Here is a 19,304-nt window from a genome sequence, read left to right as displayed (position 1 = left end):
GAAGCCATGGTTGGGGAGCTCCTAAGTCCTAAGGGTGAGTATAGTACTATTAGTTTGCTAAACTGCCATAGAATCAAACTTCTAAATCTATATCTCTACAACTGTAGATTAAAACAGCTCTCAGATAGGATTCATCAGAAAAGTGTCTGTGCACTGGATGGAGGTTAACACAAAACCCCAAAACTGCTCAAAGTACACAGAATAAGTTTCAACCACCAATGGGACACCCATGTCACTCTCTTCCCCATCAAGGCCCAAGGACTATCTTTGAAGAAGGGATTGAAAGATTGTAAAAGCCAAAGTTCAGGAGAACCAGAGTGAGACAGTGTCTTCTGGACATGGTAGGACCACTGTACTCATGAACTCAGAACATCTGTGGTTGCCTGCACAAGACTCACACAAGATCAACCCAACCACCATTTCTGCATGGATATGGGGGGTTATGAGATTCACAACCCTAGCTGAGAAGTTACAGTTGGTAGCTTAAGGGAGAGAGAGTCAGTTTTATTTAAAAGTGTGGTGGTCCCTGGTAGGTCCATTATGTTCACATGGATGGATCCATATCCATGAGTATATAGGAAGCACAAATTAAATTCAGTGAGTTACAAAAAAAAAAAAAAAAAAAAAAAAAAAAGAACATGAAGTAGGGAAGGGGGATAGATGAAAGAGGAGATGAATATGACCAAAGATATTGTCTACATGTATGAAATTCTCAACGAAAGAATTAGTTTAAAATATTATTATATTAGAAACATATAGAAACCCGAGTCAGATGTTGAGGAGAAAGATGGAAGGCTTCTTCAGGGATGGACAAAGACTCTATGTCAGTTGTGATTCCATGTCAGTTGAGCCTCATGATACAGGTGCAAGGAGCTGAACCTGTATCTTCTGCAAAGATGGTAAGCAGCTGTCCCTCAGTCCCTGGGGCAGTGCTTCTAACGAGCTTGAGACTGAAGCTAAGCCTACCATTTGGGGCCAAGGTCTATACTTCGTGAGGTCTGAAAACCCAGTGTTCTCAGGAATATAAGGTACAATGAAAGTAAAGGCCTCCTGATAAATAAAGAGATCACTTGTCCAACTTTCTATTTATCAAAATTATTTGTCATATATCTGTAAAATACATTTTATCGGTCTTTCTATCCCTATTTGGACTTGGAAAGGTACCTTATGGTTGTTTCTGGACTTTTAAAAACCCTTGAAAATGATGGCATTTCTCAAGTATTACCATTAAGCTGCCACAGTTAGTGTTACTTTGACAAAGTTATAAAGGCAGCCAGTTTTTTAGTTTCTTAGTTTCCGAGTGACCTTGTTACTGTTTGCTTTCTCTTCACTGAAGCCTCTAAACATGTCTAGCTGGGGAGTAACAAAAATGAGTTACAGGCCATTTAGCGTTATGCTCCCATGGCGTGTCATACAGTATTAAAACTGTGGGGGACTACGAGAAGAAGTGGAACTAGTGGTTTCCTCTCTTCAAACCAGGAGATGTGTGTTACTTTCCACAGTGAGATAAATAGCTGCATTGGCACCAGCTGGTCAAGGACAGACTGAGATATGAACCATTTGGTTGTTGATGTCGTCATTGTTGTTGATGTTGTCGTTACTAAAATCCTTGTTGAGGCTTCTGAACTTTTTCCAAGAACAAAGTTCCTTTATCTCCTGCCATGGTGAGAAACTAGAGGTTCTGTGATCCCTAACATTCAAGTACCACATTACTTATTTCCTTCCTATTCCTTCAGAACAAAGCTACTGCTAACAGTGACATCTTCCAATGTATCTTTTGAAGGATTCCATCTTCAAGCTCCACCTGGTCTTGAACTCACTGTGAGCTGAGGCTGGCTTTTGACTGCTGATCCTCTTGACTCTTCATCCTTCATGCTGGGATTACAGGTGCAGATCCCTGTGCCCAGGGATCTATCTTATCATTCACTAGGGAAGTACAAATTGAAACCGCTATAAGATACCACAATAGACTCTCAAGAATAGCTTTAAACAGACAGATAATCCCCAGCCAGAGAGAGGTGTGGAGCACCTGGAACATGGTTCTAGTGCAAGTGTAAATGATTAAAGCAATTTTGAAAAATATTTCCAAAATAAATATTAAAGCTGTATGAATGTGCAGCCAGTTCCTTGGCAATTCCATTCCTAGGTATGACTGATGGATATATAGGAACAGCAAAAGTCATGTACATAAATACGTATCACTCTTAAGCCTTAATAAAAGTCCAAACTGACAATGGTCTAAATGCCTATGATCACAGTAAGAATGAATTAGCTATATTTTACTCAAACAGAGACATATTGTTCAGTCAAGACAACTTCTACCTGTAACAGCATGGATGAATCTTATACAGTTATGTTAAGCAGAAGTCAGATACCAAGAGCACATCCTGCATGATTCTGTTTTGCACTAAGGTCCAAAGCAGGCAAATTAAAGTCAAAGAGCAGTGGCTGGCAACAGGAGGAAGACTGTGGTCGTCACAAATTGCTAGTTCTTGAATTAGACAGTGGTTTCCTATGTGTGTTCGCTTTGAGAAAAGTCATGGGAGAGTGGTGTGTGTGTGTGTGTGTGTGTGTGTGTGTGTGTGTGTGTGTGTGTGTGTGTATGTGTGTGTGTGTGTGTTATGTGTGTGGTGTGTATGTTATATATGTGATGTGGTTTGTGTGTGTGTACACGTGTGTTGGGCGTGTCTGTGGTCTGTGTGTACACTAATTTTCAAAAAAATCAGACACATACAGGAATTTGAATTACGTAAACATTATTTTCAATGTCACTTTACTGGGTCTCCTTTTATAGCAGAGAAGTAAGACTTTCTTGGTCTTCTTTTGTTCTGTTTTGCAGAAGTGAGATGTGTTTTGAGACACATTTCTACAGCACTCATAAAGTGCTGTCCTGCCTGTCTAATGTTATCTTCTTGTCTCCAGGCTGTGCCCTTTCTGTATTCTTTTTAGAGATTAGACCTGATACTGCCGTCACTTTTCCATTTAACCTTAGGACAAATGCATTATCATCTTTAAACAAAGGTCAGTCTCCCTGGTGCTAAAGTAAGACTTCAGTCCATTCAATAGCTGAGGAAACAGGGTTAAGATCATTGATAATATTATATCATATAGATATAGATACACTATTTTAAATGCCTCTTTTTTAATTTTTATTTTATAATTTAATTTTACATATCAGCCATGGATTCCCCGGTCCTCCCTTCTCCAGCTCTGCCCCACCACCCTCCCCCCCAGCCCTCACCCCATTCCTATCTCCTCCAGGGCAAGGACTCCCCTGGGGATTCAGCTCAACCTGGTAGATTCAATCCAGGCAGGTCCAGTCCCCTCCTTCCAGGCTGAGCAAAGTGTCCCTGCATAGGCCCCAGGTTCCAAACAGCCAGCTCATGCACTAAGGACAGGTCTTATTCCCACTGCCTGAGGGCCTCCCAAACTGTCCAAGTTAATCAACTGTCTCACTTATCCATAGGGCCTGATCCAGTTGGGGGCTTCTTAGCTATTAGTTCATAGTTCATGTGTTTCCACTAGTTTGGCTATTTGTCCCTGTGCTTTTTCCAATCATGGTCTCAACAATTCTCGCTCATACAATCCCTCCTCTTTCTCACCAATTAGACTCCCAGAGTTCCACCTGGGGCGTGGCCATGGATCTCTGCATCCACTTCCATCGGTCATTGGATGAGAGTTCTAGCGTGACAGTTAGGGTGTTTGGCCATTACAGAGAATTCTCAACAGAGGAAGCTCAAATGGCTGAAAGACATTTAAAGAATTGCTCAACATCCCTAATCATCAGGGAAATGCAAATCAAAACTCTGAGATATCACCTTATACCTGTCAGAAAGGCTAAGATCAAAAACACTGAAGACAGCTTATGCTGGAGAGGATGTGGAGCAAGGGGAACTTTCCTCCACTGTTGGTGGGAATGCAAGCTTGTACAGCCACTTTGAAAATCAATATGGCGCTTTCTTAGAAAATTGGGAATCAGTCTCCCCCAGTATACCACAAGGATACATGCTCAGCTATGTTCATAGCAGCATTATTTGTAATAGCCAGAACCTGGAAACAACCTAACTGCCCTTCAACTGAAGAATGGATAAATAAAATGTGGTACATATACACAATGGAGTACTACTCAGCAGAGAAAAACAATGACATCATGAAGTTTGCAGGCAAATGGATGGATCTAGAAAAAATCATCCTGAGTGAGGTAACCCAGACTCAGAAAGACAAACATGGTATGTACTCACTTATAGGAGGATACTAGATATAAAACAAAGGATGACTAGACTGCTACTCACAACTCCAGAGAGGCAACCTAGAAAACAGGACCCTAAGAAAGACACAGAGATTGCCCAACGACAGAGAAATGGATGAGATTTACATGATCAAACTGGATGGGGGGGGCACAGTAATGAAGGGCAAGGGTCGAGGGAAAGAGAGCTTAGAGGGGCAGGAGATCCTAGCTGGATCAAGAACAGAGAAGGGAGAACAAGGGAAAAGAGACCATGATTAATGAAGACCCCATGGGAATAGGAAGAAGCTAGAAAGGTCCCCAGAAATCCACAAAGATACCTCCACAATAGACTACTGGCAATGGTCAGGAGAAAGCCCAAACTGATCTACTCTGGTGACCAAATGGCCAAACTGTCATTTTAAAGGCCTCTTAAGATGAGAAAATAAAAGCTTATTGTGTCAGAAGTCAAAACTATCCTGTTTCTTCTGTGTGCAGTGACTATTTTCTGCATCAAACATAACCCATGACGATGTGGAGGCAAAAACCCAGAAAGACTTAGCTGGGTTTTAGGGTCTTTGGATAGTCAAACTCTAACTTACTAACATTGTATTCTTGTATTCTTGACAAGGGATTGACTCTCTTTGAACTTCAAGTGATTCTCTTATAAAAATAGCTATGTCACAAAACCATTATTGGGATTTCAATGATATACTATGTAAACATCCCTACCATAATATTTAACACATCTGGATGTTCAAAAACATGAACTCCCTTCTCTTTTCATTCTTTTCCTTTTTAGGCAAAAGCTATGCTGTTGTGACAATTTGCAATCCTGACATGTGCCATACCACTCTGGCTTTGGAGACAGTAGGCCATGGGATATTGATTTGGGAGTACATGTCAGAGCCAAGTAACTTTTCATAGCTTTTCTATCTTCATTTTTCATATGAAACTTGCATTCCAGGTGGGATAAAAAACATGAAAGTATTTGTAAACTTCCTTGGTGGGGAAGAAATACAGTATTTATTAACCCAAATTAGTATGAATGAAAATTTATTTTGTATCTTTTTTATTGTTCTCTTTATTTTTATAGTGTGTGTGTGTGTGTGTGTGTGTGTGTGTGTGTGTGTGTGTGTGTGTTTTGCTTGCATGTATGTCTGAGTCAGATCCCTTGAGACTAGAATTACAAATGGTTGTGAGCTGCCATGTAGGCTCTGGGAATCCAACCCAGGTGCTCTGGAAAAGCAGTCAAGGTTCTCAACTGCTGAACCACCTCTCCAATCTCTTGCATCTATTGTCATGTGTAGAGTAGCATACCTTTGGACAAACTTCTGCTGATGACATTATGACATAATGACTTTTTTTTAAATTAACATTTGGCTACTTTTCATGGATCAATGGTTAAAAACACTGGCTGCTCTTCCAGAGGTCTCAGGTTCAATTTCCATTACCCACTTGGCAGCTCACAGTCTGTAACTCCACTTCTAGGGCATCTGACAGCCTTACACAGACACACATGCTGATGAAACACCAATGCACATAAAATAAAAATAAATAAATACATAAAAAATTTAAAAATTATTATTTGGCTACTTTTCATTATAATCTGTAGAAGCTAGCTTTAAAAAAATGCATGACCTTGAAAATGAAGCAAAACTTTAGTAGTGATCATCAGCATCTTCATCTTACAAGAAAAATAAAGAAAGAAATGGAGTAACTGCCTAAGGTAACCTTTGGAAGTCAAGAATCAATGAGTCTTTTTTTTTTTCTGAAAGGAGACACAAATGCAAAAACAAAACAAAAGAACAAAGTAAACAGCGAGTCAGCATGTCCAAGGTATCACAGTTTTAGTCTTCATGTTTGTTGAATGAATCTCAAAGCCAGGCCATGGGGGCTTCTGCAGTGAGTAGGGCTCTGCAAGATGCCTCCTTGTCTATCTGCCCTGCTAGCCCCCCAGAACATATCAGGCCTGTCTGGCAAGCTAAGGCCTGGAAGAGTGCAGTTAATGAAGATGTGGACACCTTTCTGATTGGTAGATGCTTTTAAAAGTTTGAAAAGGTTCAATTAAAATACTATTTACTCAATACTATTTGTTCAGTAATCTCATTAGCGCATTTCTTTCTTTCTTTCTTTCTTTTTTTTTTTTTTTTTTTTTTTTTTTGAGACAGGGTTTCTCTGTGTAGCTTTGCACCTTTCCTGGAACTCACTTGGTAGCCCAGGCTGGCCTTGAACTCACAGAGATCCACCTGGCTCTGCCTCCCTGGCTGAGCATTTCTTTAGTCTGTTTTTATTTGTTTCCTATCAGGGAAAATGTTAACTTAGTCTCTCCCTGTCTTAGTTACTCTTGTATTGCTCTGAATAGACACCATGACCAATGCAACCTGTATTGAGAGGCATTTAATTGGACACTTGCTTATAGCTTCTGAGAGTTAGTCCACAAACATGGCAGGGAGCACAGCAGCAGGCCAGTGGAAATGGTGGAACACTAGCTGGGAGCCCACATCTGATCCATAAGGTGCAGGGAGAGAAAAAGACTGGGCCTGGTGTGGGCTTTTGAAACCTCAAAGCCCAACCCCAGTGACACACCTCCTCCAATTAAGGACACATCTACTTCAGCAAGGCCACACCTCCTAATCCTTCCCAAATAGTTCTAGGAACTGGGGACCAAGCATTCAAACCTATGAGACTATGGGGACCATTCTCATTCAGACCACTGCACTGCCTAAGTTATCATTATTCATGACTTCTAAGTGATTCAGTGCAATATTTCACAAATGAAAGTCCATGGAAGATTCCTCAGAATGTTGTCACTCTTACTGAATTTATATGGCCCCTAGAATAATTGTCAGTCCCTACTCCCACTACTGCAATTGTGTAACATTTATTAGCAGGAAATGGTAGTGAGGGACCTATAAATGATTAAGTTTCTTTGGATCATGGTTTATTTTGTCACCGTGACACTGACTTTGCACTGACTTCATTTTAGTCATTTTTGTATTCCAAAGGCTGAAAAGGATGTAGTCCTTGAAGTATACTATAGCTTGTGGATGGAAATCAAAAACTCTATTTCAGTGGTTCTTTGTGATATTTTATTTGTGCTCTAATAAATAAAGCCTGCATGGAGATCAGAGGAAAAGGCCAGTCATTATATTAAACATAGGAGTTAGGTAGTGGTAGCACATGCCTTTAATCCCAGCATTTGAGAGGCAAAGAACCATCCATATCTCTGTGAGTTCAAGGCCTCACTGGGAGCAGAGCCAGGTGTGGTGGTATATGCCTTTAATTCCAGCACTAGTTAACCATAGAGGTCTGGAGGTCTTTACAGACAGACAGGAACTAATAGAGCTGGGCAGAGAATGGAAGTAAGAGGGCAGGGACAGAAAGGCATATAGGCGTGGGTATACAGGAAATAGGTCTCTCTGGAGGCTGAGGAGTTGGTGAGGTGACGTTGACTATGGCTTATCCTATTCCTCTGATCTCTCAGTTTCATCCCAATATCTGGCTCTGGGTTTTTATTAATAAGACTGTTTAGCAATTCATCTTACAGTTCTTTCCCAGAGTACAAGAAGAAAAATCATATATGTGCCTTTTAGAAAACCTAGTTCATGATTCTGAATGTGGTTCCAAAGGATACTTTTAACCTTCCCTTCCTAGACAATGCTACTGAGTCATCAGGGTTGGAACTCAGAGAGCTATGTGTACAGATGTCTTGTTCAAGGTGATGTTACATAGTGACATAAGATGCTCAGGTGGCTTTGAATCCTGGCTGCTACTTCCTAGCAGTGTGAGTCTGGACAAGATACCACTCTCTCATGGGTTTCCTCTTTTGTAAATCGGGCATGGTGATAGTGATGGATCATAAGTTAGAGGACCACTGATAGGAAGGCCCAGATTGATGTAGCTGAAACAATATCTCATACACAGTATGTCATATACAAAGATACTAACAAACACTCACTAGTCACTTCTACCATATACTAAAGTGAAAAATTCTCCCTGAAGTTAAGAACCTCCTTTTTGTAATTTATGTATCTAAAATTGGTAAATATATTTGGTGCTCCTAAACAATGGACTGATTGTCTCCTGTTTCCTGTGCTTCATTCCCATAGTCACATACTACATAGTCCAGAACAGCCAACAACTAATTATACTACTTCACAAAAGTGTGATTATTTATAGCTTCATTTTATTACAAAAGGATTAGGGATGGATAGCTTATAAAATATATGATGCAAAAAGTTAAAAGCTAATAAAATCATTTTAAAATAGAAACAAGGGTAAGAAGACAGATTAGTATTCCACATTTGGCTCCCAAACTACCCAGTAGGCATTGGAATCTTGGCCCAGAAAAACACCATTTAGTCCTAAACACATACACAGTGTGTGCAATAATGTTCTTATCAATACAAAGAAAGAAGGGTGAATTTTAGCATTGCTGTTTTGTAAGCAAAGAAATTTAAGTTTTAGAAACCTAAGCACATCTCTGCAATTCATTTAACAGGCTATTGACCTAGGAAATACCAGTTTTCAGATGTTATGTGTTTTATCTGACATAATTTATGTCAAATCACTGGATAAAATATAAGTTCTTTACAAATACTTGCTAGTCATTGCTACTCCCACAGAAGGCAACTGTGTGGAGTCAGTGTCCGAAGAAATGAGGCTAAACTGTGTGCCAGATAGAGTGCTTATTTCCATCCTATGATTCACTTTTATCAAAGCTGGAACCCGCATGTGGTTAGCCCTACAGGCTTTAAAAGGAGACAAATGAGAACTTGAGAAGCTTGGCCCAGCATGACCCCACAATCTTCTCTGGACATCCTTCCCCTGTCTTGTCAAACAACTGCCACGAATCTAATCCTACAGCTGGATATACAAGGTTCCCACCCTGGCCAGCTTCCTGGCGGGCAAACAGCATGGCTTTGTGTTCTCTGAGCAGCCGGAGACTGCTCAGTGTTCTTGCGGATGAAACCACTATCTACGACAAGAGAAAGACAGACGAGTCATCAAGTAATGAGGTTTTTAGAAAGCCATTTTGTGCCCCAACCCTATTAGCTTCAGGCTTGACTGTAGAAACTTTTTGCTCTCTGTTTCAGATGAGACACATTTGTAATGTTGCACGTAAGTGATGAATGAAGCTAGTTCTTTCGGATTGCCATTAGTAAACTTATCCTGAGGTTTCCAAGGACCTTTAAAATTGTGATGCCCTTCAAAGCATTCTGAGTACATTTCTGTGCATAAGTATGAATGCAAAATTCCCCTTCCCACATAGCCAACACTTATTTTGATCTTTGTGGAAAGTGATATGCTGGCAAGGAAGGTGAGACTGTAAGATATTGTAACCGATTTTCTCCTGATGCAGCAGAATGCCACAGATTGGGGAATTTACAAAGATAGAAACTAATGGCTTCATGATTCTAGAAGCTGGGAAGTTTGACAGCATGGCACCATCATCTCATGAGGTCTTTGTTCTGAGACACAACATGATGAACAGGTAAGTGAGCATGTGCAAGATACAGAGAACTTGAACAGGGCTAGAGAGGCTCCTGGGCTCAGAATGCCCACTGTACATTCACAAAGCCCAGAATTTGGATCCCAGTTCCCATGTACCAAGTTGAGCATCCCATGAACGCCTGCAACTCTAGCCTTGGGGAAATACACAGGCTCTCTTCTTGCCTCCATGCACACAGACATACTTTATGTCAAATCACTGGATAAAATATAAGTTCTTTACAAATACTTGCTAGTCATTGCTACTCCCACAGAAGGCAACTGTGTGAAGTCAGTGTCCGAAGAAATGAGGCTAAACTGTGTGCAAATGCATCTGTACACATACATATACATATATACATACACACATGCATACACTCACAGAGAGAGAGAGAGAGAAAGAGAGAGAGAGAGAGAGAGAGAGAGAGAGAGAGAGAGAGAGAGAATAAAGAAACATAAAAAGAAATTAGGCCAAACTCATGGTTTATATCTTTAACCCAATCCTATGATAACAGCACTAATTAATTCATGAGACTAGAGCCATAAAAAAAGCAAAAGCAAAGCAATAATTTAAGGTCTTAGTACAATGGTGATTAAATTTCAGTATATATTCTGAAGGAAATATTCATTCTCCTAGCAGGTGTAATTTTCATCTGAGTCTTAAGTCTAAGAGAGCCTATATTTCCATCTAATGTACTTTCATTACACACTAATTCTTACTAATTCTCACACACTCTGGAAACAGCCTCTTACTTCCTCAGAACCTTCATTAAAACTTGAAAAACTCCCACAGGCCTCTGGGGCAAAGGACCTGACTTGTTATTAACAGACATTTCTGTTGAAAGGCCCTCCTCCCCTAAAAACAGAGAATCTCTGGCTAAAGCAATTCTTTGGAGGAGTCTGGACACCCAGGACTGACCTCTCTTTCTTCTCAGCCCCCATTGGGTACCAAGCAACCGTGTGGTTCTGTTCCACGGCTGGGTGGATTTGTTTACTTTACAGCAGACACTTCCATTTTTCCTTCCCTTCTCTTTCAGCTGTACCTTCTGGGGCCTAACTACATTCTTCCCGCTCATCTGAAGATTTCTCTATGATAGCACATTAGTGGATCTTCTTCTGTCTGAAATTGTTCCAGCATCCTCACTGTAACTGTTGGCTCCAATGCTAGACAGTTCTTACAGTAGGAGGGTGCCACCAGAAATTTCTTTCAGAAAATAGTACAGGCTTTTGCACGTTGCTTCTTGAGTCCCTTAGGAACATCATGGATGTCTTTACCCTGGAGTGATGCCCTTTTAGGAACTGGAGTCACTGATCCCCTGTCTCAACATGGGACAAGTTCTTTCTGGCTCTTTAGACTCACCACTGGTCTGTAGTCTAAGAAACTGAAGCAAATTTTATTCTTAGACCTGACAAGAAAATATTTTATGTTCATTAAAATGTTATCAAACCTCTCCCCACAAATTAAACGGGCCATAATTCCAGTTTCTGTCTCATCATTTTCTTACTAACACTAGTCACCTTACTTCTTTAACATACGTCTACATAACAGATTTAACCTTTGGCGTTTTTTTGCCTTTACTTCCCCTCTCAATATTTAGGCTAAGCTCTATGTATCCTTTCTGCTGGCCTACTGGTCGCCTGTATCTATAATTTGATGTTTTTTCTGCATACCACTTTTACCTATATGTTAAGGATAAAATCCACCCTAAGAACGTTTGACTCAAACTGGCTTATAAGTAAGTTTTATGCACTTATATACACTTAGTCCAAGTTCATTTAAATGCATACAAATAAAGACATATATCAAATTAGTTATTTTAAGTTTGTTGATAAAATAATGATAAAAATGTCTATAGACATGTTAATAAATTTTATTGATATTATTTAATATTGTCTATGTTTCAAATACAACTTCCTGGATACTTTGGTAACATTTTTAAAAACTTAAGATTGTAGTTACTCATGAGCCAGCAAGATGGATCATTTGTAAGGTCCTTGCTGTACAAATCTGGTAATCTGCACTCAAGGAAGGAGAAGACTGTCTCCTCAAAAATGTCCTCTGACCTGCATGTGTACATTACTTACACACACACACACACACACACACACACACACACACACACGGCAATAATAAAAAAAAAGTTTAAAAAATGCTTAAGCTTTCTGCTAAGTATGTCAGGGTTTCAACTATGTAGTATAACCAAGTCAATCTTGGTCTAAAAGTCTATTTTTTTTAAGTTATGTTCTATCTAAACATTGAACAGCTAAATTTTAAACTGCTAATGCTCCTTCAAGACTGGTACAATTGACCTTATGGATATCTAACAGCTGTACTTGGAGGCTAAACTTAATAAGGACAAAGGGCCTATGAGAACAGATAATATTTTGACCTTACTCTCAGGTCAAGTGGGGACCAGGGAGCCAGGGGACCAGACTGGACACCTTTGAAAGGGTCCTAGAGCTCTAGTAAGCCTTTCATCCTGTTGATCAAAGAGCTCATTGAGATCCCAGAGGATGGATTCTAACTAGTGTACACTCTGCAAAGAGAAAATCCATTACAGAGGGTAATGTCCACTGTGCTTCCAAGTATAGCTACATGGTCAGTGTGATGACTAGTTTTATGCCAACTTGACACAAGCTAGAGTCATTTTGGAAAAGAGAACCTCAAATGAGAAAATTACTCTACCAGACTGGCCCATGGACATGACTGTGGAGTATTTTCTTGATCAATGATTGATGTGGAAGGGCCCCGCCCACTGTAGACAGTGCCATCCCTGGGCAGAGACTCCAGGATGGAATAAGAGAGCAGACTGAGCATGCCATGAGGAGCAAGCCAGTAAGCAGTCTTCACAGCCTCTTCAGTTCCTGCCCCAGGTTCCTGCTTGGTTTCCAGCCCTGAATTCCCTCAGCAGTGGTTTTTTTTTTTTAACCTAAAAGCTATAAGCTGAAACAAACTCTTTCCTCCTCATGCTGCTTTTGGCCATGGTGTTTAGAACAACAATAGACATCCCTAAGACAGTCAGTGAGGACCTGATCTATCCCAGCAGGTGGCACAACTGGTAAAGAAAAACCACAGAACACACAGAGCTCTTCCTAAAACCCCCAAAGTAACCTTTGGGAAGCATGGAAGAAAAGGAAGATTTGACTGGTGGGATTTTGAACCAAACATCTAGTCATAGTTGTCCTGGTTGCTTCCCTTGCTGGGACCATAGTCATCTTTCTCATAGTCATCTTCCTCATAGTCATCTTCTTCCTCATAGTCACCTTCTTCCTCATAGTCATCATCTTCCTCATAGTCTTCTTCCTCATAGTCATCATCTTCCTCATAGTCTTCTTCCTCATAGTCATCATCTTCCTTATAGTCTTCTTCCTCATAGTCATCTTCCTCATAGTCTTCTTCCTCATAGTCATCATCTTCCTCATAGTCTTCTTCCTTATAGTCATCATCTTCCTCTTAGTCTTCTTCCTCATAGTCATCATCTTCCTCTTGGTCTTCTTCCTCATAGTCATCATCTTCCTCATAGTCTTCTTCCTTATAGTCATCATCTTCCTCTTAGTCTTCTTCCTCATAGTCATCATCTTCCTCTTGGTCTTCTTCCTCATAGTCATCATCTTCCTCTTGGTCTTCTTCCTCATAGTCATCATCTTCCTCTTGGTCTTCTTCCTCATAGTCATCATCTTCCTCATAGTCATCATCTTCCTCATAGTCTTCTTCCTTATAGTCATCATCTTCCTCTTAGTCTTCTTCCTCATAGTCATCATCTTCCTCTTGGTCTTCTTCCTCATAGTCATCATCTTCCTCTTGGTCTTCTTCCTCATAGTCATCATCTTCCTCTTGGTCTTCTTCCTCATAGTCATCATCTTCCTCATAGTCATCATCCTCATAGTCATCATCTTCCTCATAGTCATCTTCCTCATAGTCATCTTCTTCCTCATAGTCATCATCTTCCTCATAGTCATCTTCTTCCTCATAGTCATCTTCTTCCTCATAGTCATCATCTTCCTCATAGTCTTCTTCCTCATAGTCATCATCTTCCTCATAGTCTTCTTCCTCATAGTCATCTTCCTCATAGTCATCTTCTTCCTCATAGTCATCTTCTTCCTCATAGTCATCTTCTTCCTCATAGTCATCTTCTTCCTCATAGTCATCATCTTCCTCATAGTCATCTTCCTCATAGTCATCATCTTCTTCACAGTCATCTTCTTCCTCATAGTCATCATCTTCCTCATAGTCATCTTCTTCCTCATAGTCATCTTCTTCCTCATAGTCATCTTCTTCCTCATAGTCACCATCTTCTTCATAGTCATCTTCTTCCTCATAGTCATCTTCTTCCTCATAGTCACCATCTTCTTCATAGTCATCTTCTTCCTCATAGTCATCTTCTTCCTCATAGTCACCATCTTCTTCATAGTCATCTTCTTCCTCATAGTCATCTTCCTCATAGTCATCTTCTTCCTCATAGTCATCTTCTTCCTCATAGTCATCATCTTCCTCATAGTCATCTTCCTCATAGTCATCATCTTCTTCACAGTCATCTTCTTCCTCATAGTCATCTTCTTCCTCATAGTCATCTTCTTCCTCATAGTCATCTTCATCCTCATAGTCTTCTTCCTCATAGTCATCATCTTCCTCATAGTCTTCTTCCTCATAGTCATCTTCTTCCTCATAGTCTTCTTCCTCATAGTCATCTTCCTCTTAGTCTTCTTCCTCATAGTCATCTTCTTCCTCATAGTCATCTTCTTCCTCATAGTCACCATCTTCTTCATAGTCATCTTCTTCCTCATAGTCATCTTCTTCACAGCATCTTCCTCATAGTCATCTTCTTCCTCACAGCATCTTCCTCATAGTCATCTTCTTCACAGCATCTTCCTCATAGTCATCTTTCCATTTCTTATACTTGATCCCTTCATTTTAAACCTTTGAGCCAGGTTTGTTTCTTCTCAGGTTCATCAGTTCTATCTTGGGATGATGTTTCAGCCAGGCTTTAGACTCTTGCTGTAAGTTGCACTACTTAAACCCCCTGTACCACACAACCTAGACTTTTGAGCAAAACTGCCCTTGAATATGGTTCACTTTTATGGTACCCCATGGAACTCCTACAAGAGAAATGATAGGTAAAGCCAACATGTGAAAGAAGCTACTGGAGATCTCCAATATCACAAGTTTTGGGTTATTGCTCCATCAGAGTAGAATGTGGTGGAAAGGCTGAAATGGAAAGACCAGAATGAAGAATAAACCCCCAGTGTGAGCCAGGTTCAGATTGGATTCCCCAAAAGAAAACGAGTGACCTCATCATCTCAAACAGTCAAACTGATACAGCAGAATGATGCATCCCAACAGAATTAGCCACAACCCTCTACCACAGGCCACTGTCATTTGCATTTCCATCATTATATGCCTGGAAACTACATACAAATGTGACTTACCCAGACAGCATGAGTGCCCCTCCATAATGGAGACCTCTACAACCCATTGCTCTACACAACAACAGACTCCTCTGTTACTACCACATCTGGACCTCTTTGCAGTATGCTAAATAAAAACCCTTCTTCTACTTTGGTTTACAGGGTGAATTCTTTCTTCAACCTACCCCAAATCCTCCACCATAATGTTATATATTATCCATGTCTATATCTACATGTACCTTAATCTGTATCTGTCTGTCTAGAGTGGTGGCTCTCAACCTGTGGGTCATGACCCCTTTGGCAAACCTCTGTCTCCAAAAACATTTACATTATGATTCATAATAGTAGCAAAATCACAGTTATGAAGTAGCAATGAAAATAATTTTATGGTTGAGGGTCACCACGACATGAGGAACTGTATTAAAGGGTTGTAGCATTAGGAAGGTTGAGAACCTCTGGTCTAGAGATTTAGAGTGGCTAGTTCTCTATTGCCTTCATTGTTGTAGTGTTGTAACAAGTTTTGAAATCATTGCATTATGTCTTTGTTTTCTTTTAAGAGTGTCTGCAATTTTATAACTCTTGAATATCCATACAAATTTTAAGACAAGCTTGTCAATTTCTATGAAAGGAAAAATCAGTGTGTATTTTGATAGTCATTGTATTGAGCATGTAGAACTCTTTAGGAGAAGAACTGTCAACTTTGTAATTTCAAGTCTTTCAAAGCATGGACAAAGGCTGCCTTTCCGTTTCTTGGACATTCACTTACCTGGTGATTATACATGTTTTCAATGTGCTCCGGTTTGTTACACCTCTTTTGCTACATTAAATCCAAATACTTTATTCCTTTTGATACTGTGAACAATTATGCTATTTTCTCAAGTTTGTTTCTCTTTTACTCAGTGCTAATGGATAGTAACACAACTGAGTTTTGTATATGGGTCTTGAATTCTGTGATCATTATGTAACGTTATGGTTATTTCCTCCAGGCATAATATGACCATTGCCATCATGAGGCAGAGCTGCAGTCATGGCAACAAAATAAATAAAACAATACAGTTGTTTTGTTTAGCTCTAAAGGGCCATGGAGCTGTGGACATTCCATAGTAGAAGGAGACAGGGAGGGTCACCAGCCCCTCACCAGAAGTCCCAGCCACCACTCCTTGACAGACTCCCTCCCTCCCAGTTACATATTTTCTTGAGAGGTACTTGAAGAAAAACTAGGAAGCATGAAGTTGACTGAGGGTGAGACCCTAGTGATGCAGTTTTGGGGTCACTTTTGTTGTGATGGGACTTTTTGGGGATACTGTTGCTTCTGAGTCACTTCACACTCTTGTAACTAAACCCTCACCCATGTTCCTGCAAATAACTTCAATATGCTCCTTGTTTCACCACACTAGACTTGGATGGAATAATCTCTTTAGTCTGTCATGTCCTATCTGGGGTGAATAGCTATTTGTTTACTGTTCCCTAGGTGTCTTACTCACTGTTCTATTTCTGTGAAGAAACACTGTGACCAAGGCAAGTCTTATGAAAGAAAGCAGTTAATTAGGGGCTTGCTTACAGTTTCAGAGGGTCTGTCCATTATTATCATGCCCAGGAGCATGGCAGCACACATGATGCTAGAGCAGTAGTGGGTAGCTAGTACCTGTAGTGGGTAGCTGTTCCAGCTTTGACCTGGAAATACTACCCCCAGTGAGGCTTCTGGTAAGTGTCATACCTACCTATACCTGCCCCTGAGGCGGGGGTGAGATGGGAGCCCTTAAGACCCAAGATCCAGATGTGCTGGCTCTCTTGGTTCCTGGTGATCCTGGATGCTGGATGTAGACGGAGCAGAGTTCTCAGAGAAAACCCTGGACTGCACTTCACCTCTCTAGGACCCTGTAACCTATCACTTACTTTACTTGTTGTAAGTGACCCCAACCTCCCTTTTAACTATGTGGAGTTGACTTAATAAATCCCCAGAGTGTGTGAGAAGAGGAAGGGAGAGGAAAAGAGGGAGAAATTTGGTTTAGCACAAGCTTTTGATTTTTGTTGTTGTTGTTTGTTTGTTTGTTGTTTTTGGTTTTTGGTTTTTTCATGACAGGGTTTCTCTGTGTAACTTTGGAGTCTGTTATCCTGGAACTCATTCTGTAGACCAGGCTGGCCTTGAACTCACAGAGATCCTCTGCCTCCTGAGTGCTAGGATTAAAGGCCTGCACCACCACCACCACCACCACCACCACCACCACCACCACCACCTAGTCCAGCATGAGGGTTTGAGGGTTTGTTCTCTTTTTTTTCAAATTTATTATGCATACAGTGTTCTACCTGCATGCAAAAGAGGGCACCAGATCTCATTACAGATGGTTGTGAGCCACCATGTGGTTGCTGGAAATTGAACTCATGACCTCTGGAAGAACAGCCAATGCTCTTAACCGCTGAGCCATCTCTCTAGCCCCCAGTATGAGCTTTTTGAAACCTCCACTTCCAGTGAAGTACTTTCTCCAGCAAGGCCACGCCTCCTAATCCCTGTAATTCTTGTAGATAGTACCACTCCCTGGTGATTAAGCATTCAAAGTTGTTTTCTTTAGCTCTAAAGTAAGGCCTTAATCACCACCAGTAGAAGGAGACAGGGAAGGTCACCAGCCCCTCACCAGAAGTCCCAGTTTTGGGGTCACTTTTGTTGTGATGGGACTTTTCAGGGATGCTGTTGCATCTGAGTCACTTCATACTCTTGTGAATAAACCCTCACCCATGTTCCTACAAATAACAGGGCCATTGTTATTCAAACCACCATACCAGGAAAAGGCATAGAACACAGGCTAAACTCATGTGTAGTTAGAGTTTTCCTGCCTGGCCCAGTCAGGACAAATCTCTCTTACCCGCCAGTCCCACAGTCGCTCAGACCCAACCAAGAAAGCACACAGAAACTTATATAGCTTATAAACTGTATGGCCGTGGCAGGCTGCTTGTTATCTACCTTTTCTATCTTAAATTAACCCATTTCTGTTGGTCTATACTTTGCCACATGGCTTGTGGCTTACCAGTGTCTTTATATGTTGCTTCTCATGGCGGCGGCTGGCGGTGTCTCTCCCCAGCCTTCTACATCCCAGAATTCTCTTTCTTCTCTCTTGTCCCGCCTATACTTCCTGCCTGGCCACTGGCCAATCAGAACTTTATTTACACAGAGCGATATCCACAGCACTCATGTATTATTTGTAATGGATAAAGATGTATGTGTGCGTGCATGTGTATGCATGAGTTTTTCGTAGTGTTTCCTAAGTTTTTCCTTGTTTTACAAAAACAATAAACACTGCAAAAAGATAGTTTTACTTTTCCATTCAACCCTTCTTTTCTCCTCTAATCACCTGACTAGGACCTCCGCTCTACTGTTGCATAAAAGAGAGTAGATATTCTTTCTTATTACTGAGCATAGAAAAAAGTCATTCAGACTCTTACTGCCAAATATATATCATATATAGTACAATTAGATATCTAATTATATATATTCATTTGTTCAGTGCTTTTATAACACAAGGCTTCTAGATTTTGTGAAATGCTTTGTCAACATTTAAGGTGATCTTGTGGTTCTCAATCTTTGCTCAATGAACATGGCTCCTTACAATTATGCTTTCACACTTGAACCAACTATTCATTCGAAGGCTAAACCCAATTTAATGTAAAATTATTTTCACTGGCCTAAAGCAGTAATTGCAAGAGTAATGATAATGATGTTCAAAACAAGAATTCCATAGGACGCTAATGGTTTGTGGTGGCAACTTTCATGTCAACTTGGTAAAAACCAGAGTCATTTGAAAGAGGGAAACTCAACTGAGAAAATACACCACCCCTACACACACACACACACACACACACACACACACACACACACACACACACACCATTGGCCTGTGGGCAAGCTTGTGGTGCATTTTCTTGACTGATAATTGATGTGGGAGAGCCCAGCACGCTGTGGGTGGTGCTATCCCTGGACTGGCGGTCCTGAGCGATATAAGAATACAGGCTGAATGCGCCATGGGAAAGCAAGCCAGTAAACAGCACTCCTCCAAGGCATCTGCATCAGCTCCTGTCTCTAGGTTTCTGCCCCATTTGAGTTCTTGTCCTGACTTCCTTCAGCAATAGACTATGATGTGGAAGTGTAAGCTGAAATCATCCTTTCCTCCCCAAGTTGCTTCTGGTT

This window comes from Onychomys torridus, chromosome 6, assembly GCF_903995425.1.
Source record: "Onychomys torridus chromosome 6, mOncTor1.1, whole genome shotgun sequence".
NCBI classification, from domain to species: Eukaryota; Metazoa; Chordata; class Mammalia; order Rodentia; family Cricetidae; genus Onychomys; species Onychomys torridus.
Note: the sequence above shows the minus strand (reverse complement) of the source record.